We start from the raw sequence: 12,727 nt of genomic DNA on the forward strand, positions 1-12,727 counted from the left end.
ATCTGACTGATCTGATCAATGACTACATGGAGACCCACCTGAGTGTCTCACTGACCTGATCTGTGACTACATGGAGCCCCTCCTGACTATCTGACTGACCTGAGCTGTGACAACATGGAGCCCCTCCTGACTATCTGACTGACCTGAGCTGTGGCTACATGGAGCCCCTCCTGAGTGTCTCACTGACCTGATCTGTGACTACATGGAACCCCTCCTGACTATCTGACTGACCTGAGCTGTGACTACATGGAGCCCCTCCTGACTATCTGACTGACCTGAGCTGTGACTACATGGAGCCCCTCCTGACTATCTGACTGACCTGACATGTGACTACATGGAGCCTCATCTGACTGATCTGATCAATGATTACATGGAGACCCACCTGGGTGTCTCACTGACCTGATCAGTGACTTCGTGGAATCCATCTCACTATCTGACTGACCTGATCAATGATTACATGGAGACCCTCCTGACTATCTGACTGACCTGAGCTGTGACTACATGGAGATCCTAATGACTATCTGACTGACCTGATCAATGACTACATGGAGACCGACCTGACTGACTGACCGGATCTGTGACTACATGGAGCCCCACCTGAGTGTCTCACTGACCTGATCTGTGACTACATGGAGCCCCACCTGACTATGTGACTGATCTGATCAATGATTACATGGAGCCCCACCTGACTGACTGACCTGAGCTGTGACTACATGGAGCCCCACCTGAGTTTCTCACTGACCTGATCTGTGACTACATGGAGCCCCTTCTGACTATCTGACTGACCTGAGCTGTGACTACATGGAGCCCCTCCTGACTGTCTGACTGACCTGAGCTGTGACTACATGGAGCCCCTCCTGACTATCTGACTGACCTGACCTGTGACTACATGGAGCCCCATCTGACTGATCTGATCAATGATTACATGGAGACCCACCTGAGTGTCTCACTGACCTGATCAGTGACTTCGTGGAATCCATCTCACTATCTGACTGACCTGATCAATGATTACATGGAGCCCCATCGCACTATCTGACTGACCTGATCAGTGACTACATGGAGTCCATATCACTATCTGACTAACCTGATCAGTGACTACATGGAGTCCATATCACTATCTGACTGACCTGATCAGTGACTACATGGAGTCCATATCACTATCTGACTGACCTGATCTGTGACTACGTGGAGTCCATATCACTATCTGACTGACCTGATCAATAATTACATGGATACCCTCCTGACTATCTGACTGACCTGAGCTGTGACTACATGGAGACCCACCTGACTGTCTGACTGACCTGTTCTGTGACTACATGGAGCCCACTTCTGACTATCTAACCGACCTGATCACTGACTACATGGAGCCCCATCTGACTAACTTTCAGTGACTATATGTGAATTCTTGTATTTTAAATTTGTGTATTTTATTTCTATTTTTACTGTGCTGAAAGGACTATATGTAAGGGGTAACAGAACACAGAGCACATGCTTCAAAAATGTTTTGTAACTTGGAATATTTGATATCAATTTGCAGTTTCAGTTTGTTCAAACACTAAAATACGTACCTTCCAAGAAAGTTTACTGCAATCATCAGAGGTGTCTAGTTGCCATTTCGTTGAAAGAATTACCACAGCAGCCATGCATCTTATGTTGGCTACGTTTGTTGTACCGTGGAGATACCGTGCTTGTCAAATTTAGCATGTAAACTCTGGCATCACATAGCAGTCACAACAATGTGTATACAAATTGTGTAACAATTGTTTATTGTATATTTAATGTGTTTGTCATGTTGCCGACGTGATGCCTCGCATCAAAATTTTCTTGTTGTCTTTTATGATTATTGTCATCGTTGTCAAGGGAAATCTATTTGCACTAATGTCATTTACATTCATTGTTGAAAGATATTACCATTTATTATTTAGAGGATTATCATCTATTATTCAGAAATGTATGGTTATTAAATCAGTATCACATGCGTTACTTGCATTCAGTGTAAAAGTGAACACTTCCAATGTATATCGGCCAGAGCAATTGCCTTTAACCCTATATCTCAACAGAGTTGTGATCCTTCGTCATGCTACTATCGAAAACGTTCATCAAAAACTTAGTTTTCAACTAGCCCTAAATTAGAATTGTTCAAGTAGCCTAAACTATTTGCCCCATTTGAGTCGTTTATGGTGTTCCTAATACATTTTGCTGTACGTGTTTACATCAGTATTTATGTGTAGTTACTTCAGATGGTGTTTGAATCGTTAGTTGACAATGTGAACCAATGTTAGTTGTGTGATTATTAAAGACCTCAGTGTTGTACTAAGACTTGTGTTGCTGTATCTCTTCATCTGACACAACAATGATCACAACAATGAACTCAAAGAAAAGCTGCAAGCATAATACATAACCGTGACTCTCTAAATATGAATCTTCAAGCTGTTTCACCATATGAGACATGCACTGATCACGTTAAACATGACTTTTTCAGGAACATTGAAGGAAATATACAGTTGTATATACAACAAAAGTCCTCAGCAACTACACATATCCGTAAACCATAGTTTAATTATGAATAATTATGAAAAAAGCAGAATATGTTTTTGCAGACACATACTGTCCATAATTTAGATAAAGTTAAAATTTCAAATGTCAAGGCTCGACGCATATAGGCGTCAGGCTTGGAGAAACTATGTTTCCAAAATATATTCTCCTACACCGATGTCAAGGTGTGGGCCATGATACAAAGGATAACAGGCAAAGGATCAAAAGTTACTGTGCACCATCTCAAACACGGTGATAATTTATTAACTGATCAAGCTGGCATTACAAATAAACAAATTACAAAATTCTAGCCAAACGTTCACCATCATCAAATTTTCTCTCAGTTTAAAATATATCAGAAACATACTGGAGAAGTAAAGAACGAATTTCAACTGAGACAATTGTGAAAACTATCATGAAGTATTTTCATTACATGAGGTATATACAGCCCTTGAGCAAGCTCATGATACAGCAACACATGATAATATTTCCCTGAATCATGTCTGGAAACACTGCTAAAATATGGACTTCAGGAATTTTCCACCCTCATGGCTTAATGCCATTGTTGTCCCTGTACCAAGTCTGGTCCGATTCATACAGATCCATCTAATTATAGACCAATATCATTAACCAACTGTGTTTGTAATACGGGACGAATGGTAAATGATATATTAATTTGGGTTCTGTAAACCTATAACCGAACTACAAATATTCAACGTGGTATTATTTGTTTAAATAGTAACTGAACAACACATTGTATCAATTTTCTCTGGTCAGGGGAAAGACTACCTTACATGTTAAAGGATTTACTAGATTTTGGTTTGAATGCATGTTTGCCTCTGTTTATATCACAATTTTTTAACAGGAGGCAATTTCAAAACTGGGGTCAACTCTAACTCATCATAATCATAATCATGTTCAGGGTGTTCCACAAGGCAGGATTTTGTTCCACATTGAGTTCACATTGTTTAGTATTGCAATATATAGTCTTTGAAAGGTTTTAGCTGTTTGTTACAGTTAATGGATCACTTTTCGTCAATGATTTTAATGTTTCTTGTAGAAGCAAAAATATGCATACATTAGAGAGACAGTTACAAATGTGGCTAAATAAAATACACAGATTGTCACTTGAAAACGGATTTAAATTTCCTGAATCAAGAAGTAATTGTATACATTTCTGAAAAAATAAACCACATTAGGACCAAAACTTTTGAAATGGCACCCCAAGAAAAGTTCTAAAGGAGGCCAAGTTCTTGAGTCTTAGTTTCGACTCACATTTACCATTTTTACCACATATTAAAAACCTTAAAGCTAAATGCCTGAAGGCACTCGATCTTTTTACAGTTATTTCTAATTGTGGGGATGTGATCAAACTTCCCTCCTACACTTGTATTAATCACTCATCCACTCTAAATTTGATTACTACTCCATCATATATGGTGTAGCCTGCTGAAGCAACCTTAAACTACTTGATTCTGTCCACCACTCAGGTCTCAGACTTGTCTTGGATCTTTCAGAGTTTATACTATTGACTGTCTTTACGTTGAAGCAGATGAGCTTCACCAACCTCACATTAAACTCTCTTCGCAGAATGTTACAAAACTGTATGTCAGTGATTCCTCTCTTTCAGAAGAAAACCTTCATTTATTCCAACTTCTTGTAATACAATTTAAGCCTTTCATTTCTGCTGCCAATATTGAGCTCGAAAATATACGTAGAGAAACAAATAAAGGAACACAGGAAAATTCTAGTGTTCCTTTAATATTTTCTAGTTTTCATCACCAGCTTTGAATAGCGCTGTGGTGATGAAAACTGGAAAATAATACAGGAACGATTGAATTTTCCTGTGTTCCTTTATTTGTTTCTCTACGTATATATCTCCTTTTCGCCAGCTTTCTTCTCCTACTTGGCAATTGGTGAAACCAGAAGTAGACCCCAAGTTGACCAGATTTAAAAGTCAGAAACCAATTAATTACAGTATATGCTAGAATCTAATCAGTTAGGAAGTGAATATTATACATATAAATCTTTATTTCCAGATGGATCAAAGGATGGTGGCGCAGTGGCTTGTGTCACTGTCATTAGATCCAGAACAATATCTTCTTGATTACCAGATAACAGCTCTATTTTCAAAGCAGAAGCAGGTGCCATATTATATCAAGGAACACCCCAAATATAAGAAACACTTTGTCTTGCAAACATCCACTGTTAATTGAAATACTTGAATTATATAATGATCTTGTTACTGGCCAATACATCGTCCTCTGTTACCCAGCCATGTTGGAATTTCTGGTAATACCATGACCGATTTGTTGCTAAGGTAGCACTCAACAAATCTGTGACACCAGTCTTCATCCGATACTCCGCTTATAAAACTGTGATAAGATCTCACATCCGTGATCAAAAGCAGATGTGGCACACCCATGGCCACGTAGGCATAAACAAACTACATGAAATAAAACCAAGTATCGGTTCACCTTCTTGGGTTGTCAGTCCAGGGCCTCATTTCACAAAGCACTAAGGTGATCGTAAGTCACTTAGGTAACCTTAAGGCAATGTTAAAGAATTGGAGTTAAGGCTGACCTTAGTAAAGGTTGCTTCGTGAAAGGAGCTCCAGATTTTGAGAGGTCGTTATTCGACGATGTCGCATTGGTCACACAAGATATACTCATAATAATTATTAAATATAATATGCATGCAAGCATGTCCTGCCTGACTGTACTATCTGTACTGAATTTTCTTATTTATTACTTATATTATTAAAAGAAATTGATAAAGGTTCATCATATACTGCAATTAAGTTAACGATATATTTGGTCGAATGAATAATAACAAGGATTGTAAGTGGCTGTACCCTCCAAGTAGTATAAAATAATTGTCCTCCGGAGCGGGTACGCAAGATCACATGATTCAAGGTATGTTTATCATTGCCTGGGTTTTAATTTTTGTCGGAAGTTTGGCTAAATGTGCTGATAATCGACAGTAGCTAGAGAGATGATGTAAATTGTGATGTGTCTATGCCTGTAGCCAAACACTGCATGTGCACAACGAAATATCTTGGAGCATGTACCGTTTGGAGGGAGGTCATTGATGGTGTAGTGGCGACTCTCACACGTGTAGAAATGGAAATGGACCCGGTATATCACGTTGACTGCTTATCACGAGTATACTCGTGTTATCAAATGTAAGAGAATTTGCCACTACGAGTTATCTCGTAGCTACATCAGTGGTATTTTAAAACAAATTTCACATGTTACCTTTGTTACCGCGAGGAGACGATTGCTTCTTGTGGCTATTTTGCCAACACGTAAAATTTGTTTTCAAATACCACTGATGTAACTACGAGAAAATTCGTAGTGGCATATTTGATAACACGAGTATTTGATAACACGAGTATACATTCTAGTGTATCACAAGCAGCCTTCAACGACAATGCAATATCACTGACATTCTAGACAATGTATCACATTTTCAGCCTTCAGGGAAGACAAAGACAATGCAAGGCAACATCGTTGACATTACAGAATACGCCAGACAGTGTCGTTGGCATTGCAAACATCCAGAATGAAGTTGGCCCAGCTGGACTCCGGCCTTCTATCCCATAGAGCATTTTGGGGACATTATGGGTCACAGAATACGCCAGACAGATGTTCCATTTCAAAATCTTGATGCATTGAAACAAATCCTCCATCCAGAATGCAACGCAATGCCTCAAAGTCAAACTCATCTGATTCAGGCAGTGAAGAGGAGGGTCAGGATATTATTGCAGTTGGCCGAGGTTACACCAGATACTTATATGATTTCTTGAGGATCACATACTAGAATCTTGAAAATTACTACACTTGTTAATGTCATACGACCAAAGTTATAAACCATCATGTTTGCATGGACTGAACCATATTTCTCAGAGTCTCTTGCCTCAGACTCACCACCCATGCTAAATGTTCTTTAGTGTGGGGCAAGACTGAGGGCCTGGAAACTCACAAGAGCCACACTGCAGAACATGTGATCCATAAAGATCAATAATTTTGCATTATTTGTTTCAAATTGTACATACTTTTGTTATTGCTCATGTTCTAAAATTTTAATATCATTATTTTGGCATGGGTTTTAAGTTACAAAAATTATTGTAATACCCAAATTTTCTTTTAAAATTACTTTCAAATGAATCCTGTTTATCATAATGGACTTGTGCATATATATGAACATAGTCTGATCGCTAAATGTCTGAAATAAAGTTGATGCGAAGTTAAATTTTAACTCACCCAGTGACACCAACTCATGTGCACAGGACCTCATCCACCCATAATGTAATGAAGCTCATAATATAATAACATGAATTTATTCAAGAACACTGTCAACACAATTAAAGCAAAAACATACATTACTGACACATAATTCACAATTAAAGAAGTAAATATTACACATGAAAAACAATGCTGAACCATTCAAACTTCGACGCAAGATTCCAAAAAGAAACAAAATCACACAACAAACATGACTGAGCCAGCAACAGTGAGCGGGTGATGCAATGGGTATTTTTCTGTGTTGTTCTTTAACTATTTGAGAGGCAGGAAACTGTGTGGTAGCCCTAGCGGTTAAACTTTTGTCTATCACACTGAAGTCCGAAGTCAAATTCCGCACATGGGTACAATGTTTGAAGGCTAGTTCTGGTGTTCCCTGAATGAAATAAAAAGCAGCGTAAAAGTGTAATAATAACAGGCAGGGGGAATGGGGAACAATTGCCTCCACTTGTCTCTCTGCACTCATGAAGCTTTAACCACTAGACTACCCCACCGCCCCCAATGTGTTAAGAAGGGAACATTATGGAATTGACAAACTCTGGGATACCCTTCCACAAAAAACACCCAGGTTGCAATATTCAAGTGATACGGTGCATCCTGAAAATATATCCAAATATAACACTATGAGCAACAACGAGAGATAGGAGAGAGTGAGTATATTGATATGTTGCATTCTGCAACTATCCAGCAATGTCATCGTCGGCTACACCAGAAGTCGGCTTTCTGCATTGTACCCATGTGGGGAACCAAACCTGGGACTTCAGTAGGACGAGAAAATGCTTCCTCCACTAGACTACCCCATCTCCCACTGCTGACGAACTACCAACCGACTAAGCAACCACTGAAGGCAGTATGAATAATTAAGTAAGATCTTACATACCACCGGCTTCCTGTGACCTTTTCGAATCTGGAACACCTACAAATACTTACGCAGAAATATTTGCAGATCATTCCTCAGAATTTTCAGGTTACTCACACATCAAATTGATGTTAAAGCAGATCTCTATTCAATGAATATGCACACTTATTGAGCATGGTGGGAGAGTGTTGACACAGGATCAGACAAATAGCTGTCTCTTACATTCTGCAATAACCAAGCCCATGGCCCACAAAGCTTTCATTGATCTATGACAGTTGTAAGTCTATGTTAGACTACAGTTACCACCACCATGGTCTTACAAAAGGCTGAGAATCTAGTCTCTTGATACTTATGTGATTTCTATAGTGTAATTGAGACCCAAAAGGGGGAGCCATATTATGTAACAAAACAATCACCATTTAAATATAATACAAAATAAACATGTAAATATCGGAATAAGTACACACCTGTATATATACACAAAGAACTTAGCTAAGCAACCCCTGACATATCTCATGATTGAATGAGCCACGATCTTATCCCTTTGGAACATATCTGGGACATGATTGATCGTTGTTGTGTGCAATAAAGGGATCCTCCTGTACAGAACCTGGCCCAATTGGAAGCTGCTTTACACGATCAATGGCATAGACTGACCTTCAGAGGATCAGGAGGCTGACAGGGGGTATGAGGAGGAGTGTGCTGGCTGTCATACAGTCACATGGTGGTTACACTCGGTATTGACCTTGAATCGTGTTAGGTACGCAAAATGACATTTTGAATGTTCACATTCACCAATAAATTCAACATTAAACATTCAAGGGCCATATTTGTACAGACATGGTTTTGTATGAAAATCAGTGGGTTTCTTAAAATGAGCAGTTATCACCATAAAATCAACATTGATACCAATCATTTGTTGTTTTTTTATAAAGGACCATACAAGTCAGTAACATGTTTTATGAATGAGTTGAAAACCTATGATTGCAAATATACAGGGATGCTTAATTAAGTTCTTTGTGTGTATGTATATTTCAATGTTCTGTTTTACAGAAACATGAGACACCAAAAATAACTTAAAAAATACAATGTTTCAGTTTTCACTGAGGACTGGAAGTGCCAAAGACAAAGAATGTTTTCAGTCATTAGATCAAAACACGTATCTGTGAAAGCAGGTGCTAAATATTTTCCCTTGCAACACACTTTTAGGTCCAATGAAATATCAGTTCTTTGGGTAAAATGCATTTTGACACATTTTGGGGGCATTATGTTAGTAAACTACCATAGACAAACAATCAAAATCTTGGAATGTTCAGAGATCTGAGATTTTGGGGACATCACAACATCAAACAACTGATCGTGGAGATTGAGAATATTTCTTCTTTTTTTCGACTAAAAAGGAATGCATGAAATCAATACTTTTAGCATTGTAACAAACAGAAATATATGCATAGACTATGATGATAAAATAAGTACGAAAGTCAAAAGGTTCTATAGTAGAAACTTGGCTATATCTGCAATGTAATCTTGCTGAAATATGTTTGATGATAATTTGACTTTCAATTTGATGATAATAATCAGACAGTGAGTTCCAATCTGAACATTCAACCTTCTACAACTAGCTATTACCCTATGGTTTGAACACTGTTGTAGATCTATCATGAAGGCTATATTTGGTTTTGTACTTCCCCTATGAGGTTTTATATTACTAGCTCCTGTTTCTGGTTCATAACCTGAAGCAGAATGCAAAAACATCACATATTTAGTGGTTCCCAAAGTGCTTCTCTGTCAAAAGATTTATCTTACTGACATATACACATTTACATGGTATAAGAATGACAATCTTTAAAAATTTACAGAAAACACCTATTCAGTTGAGCTGAAGTTAAATTTCTCTTTCAGCCTCACATCATGTACAAGAGTTTCATTCCCCTGCTCCAAAATCAATGCGCAGCATGTTTTCTATGTTTGGGTATGAGGGATTTCTTCACCCTCGAAGAAATTTATTTCCCTCCGTGTCAGGATACTGGTAGTCCATGAAGATCAGCATATTTACATGGTAGTGACTTAAAATATTTGTTAAAAGTTTTAGGTTTGGTGTAATTGTTACTAACACCACACTCAGCAAATATTCCAGCAATATGGCGGTGGTCTGTAAATGATCGAGTCTGGACCAGACAATCCATACTTCAACAGCATGAGTATCAATCTACAGAATTAGTATACGATGACATGTGTCAACGAAGTAAAAGCGTGTGACCACCCAATCCCATTCTCTACCCAACCGGTCTGCTACACCAACCGGTCTGCTACAATCAACAGGTACGCTTTACCCAACCGGTCCGCTACACCAACAGGTCCGCTACACCCAACAGGTCGCGCTACACCCAACAGGTCCGCTACACCCAACAGGTCTGCTACCCACAACAGGTCTGTGTTACCCACAACACATCCTCTACACCCAATAGGTCCTCTATACCCAACAAGTCCGCTACACCCAACAGGTCCGCTACACCCAACACATCCTCTACACCCAACAGGTCCGCTACACCCAACAGGTCTGCTACCCACAACAGGTCTGTGTTACCCACAACACATCCTCTACCCAACCCAACTACACCCAACAGGGTCAGGCTACACCCACAGGTCACCCGCTACACTCCAACAGGTCTGTTACCCACAGGTCTGTGTCACCCACATCCTCAACCCAATAGGTCAGTGTTAGGTTGCTACACCCAACAGGTCTGCTACCCACAACCCAACACATCCTCTACACCCAATAGGTCCTCTATACCCAATAGGTCCGCTACACCCAGCAGGTCCGCTACACCCAACAGGTCCGCTACACCAAACAGGTCCGCTACACCCAACAGGTCCGCTACACCCAGCAGGTCCGCTACACCCAGCAGGTCCGCTACACCCAACAGGTCCGCTACACCCATGTACTGTTGTGATATTCATCAATTTCGTGTAAATTTCATTGCCTTGAGTCAATGTTGAACGTTGATGCTGAGTATCAATGTTGTATAGAACTACTACTACTAATAATAATAATAATGTCACTTATAAAGCGCAAATGTCCACACACTTATGAATGCTCAATGCGCTAAAAAGAATTGAGTAAAAGAGTCAGTCATAGGCACTTTGAAACAGGTGAGTTTTAACTTTTGACTTGAAGGTTGAGAGAGATTCACATAGTTTGATTTCTAAAGGTAAAGAGTTCCAAAGAGTTGGTGCAACATAGGAGAAAGCCCTTTTCCCATACGAAACTAGGTGGAATTTGGGAACTTGTAGTAGGTGCTGATTCTGGGACCGGAGTGATCTTGATGGAATGTATTCTGTGATGAGTTCGGTGAGATATTCTGGAGCTTGATTGTGGAGACAGCTGAAAGTGATGCAGAGAAGTTTGAAGTTGATTCTCTGTTGAATAAGCAACCAATGTAAGGATTTGAGAACAGGAGAGATGTGATCAGATTTAATGAATGTCAATGTTGTATACCATTGTTTAATGTCAATGTTGTATACCATTGTTTAATGTCAATGTTGTACACCATTGTTAAATGTCAATGTTGTACACCATTGTTTAATGTCAATGTTGTACACCATTGTTTAATGTCAATGTTGTATACCATTGTTTAATGTCAATGTTGTATACCATTGTTTAATGTCAATGTTGTACACCATTGTTTAATGTCAATGTTGTATACCATGGTTGATGTCAATGTTGTACACCATTGTTTAATGTCAATGTTGTATACCATGGTTGATGTCAATGTTGTATACCATTGTTTAATGCCAATGTTGTATACCATTGTTTAATGTCAATGTTGTATACCATTGTTTAATGTCAATGTTGTATACCATTGTTTAATGTCAATGTTGTATACCATTGTTTAATGTCAATGTTTAATGTCAATGTTGTATACCATTGTTTAATGTCAATGTTGTATACCATTGTTTAATGTCAATGTTGTACACCATTGTTTAATGTCAATGTTTAATGTCAATGTTGTATACCATTGTTTAATGTCAATGTTGTATACCATTGTTTAATGTCAATGTTGTATACCATTGTTTAATGCCAATGTCCATTGTTTAATGTCAATGTTGTATACCATTGTTTAATGTCAATGTTGTATACCATTGTTTAATGACAATGTTGACTGCTGATGCTGTATATATATCCATTTTGTACAGCACTGTTGAATGTCAGTGCTGAATGTCAATGTTGTATCTTATGGTGTATACCAATGTTAAAAATCAAGGTTATATGCCAAGGTTGAATGTCAATGCTGTTTTTCATTGTTGAATGTCAATGTTGAGTATCATAGCTAAATGTCAGTGTAAAATGTCAGTTCCATACACCATTTGTAAATCCAAATGTTTAATCTCAATTTTGAATATAAGCGTTTTATGTCAATATTATATGGCAGTGATTGAATGTTGGTGTTAAACTGTTGAATGTCATTGTTCAAAGTCAATGCTGAATGTCAAATGTTCACACACCCACACTACTCTATCTACACATCTACTTGAACAGAATAGGTTCCTCCACCTAGCTTGTCTACAAGATAATAACCCTCTTCCTGAATATAGCATCTCCAGACAATAACATTTTTACTTTATTACTCTTATCCCCAAGTCTATTGGATGGTTTAACTTTAAGAGCAGTGAGCACGAGCGTTGGGAATTGGCTGAAATCTCATAATTGATGATTGATTCATTACAACCGAGCAATCATCGAAAATAATTGGTTAGCGTTATTTATCAAATCTTCCTGACTGTGTGTGCTAATGCTAAGAAAATCTAGAAAATACATGTACTTCTTTTGAGTTTTTATTTTTTCAAATTGCTTGGTCGTTTAGTCATTGCGACCAATCTTTGATTATTTCAATTAATAGGACCACCACTAGTGAGCACACTGGTTAGGCCTTGAAGATGAAATGGGAATCACCTAAAGATGATATGTATTTTCGTCCATTATGAAAAATGTTCATAGCGAATAATGGGACAAAAAAAAACAATAATA

The sequence above is a fragment of the Haliotis rubra genome, unplaced genomic scaffold, assembly GCF_003918875.1.
Source record: "Haliotis rubra isolate DU_JTF1 unplaced genomic scaffold, ASM391887v1 Scf477, whole genome shotgun sequence".
Lineage (NCBI taxonomy): Eukaryota > Metazoa > Mollusca > Gastropoda > Lepetellida > Haliotidae > Haliotis > Haliotis rubra.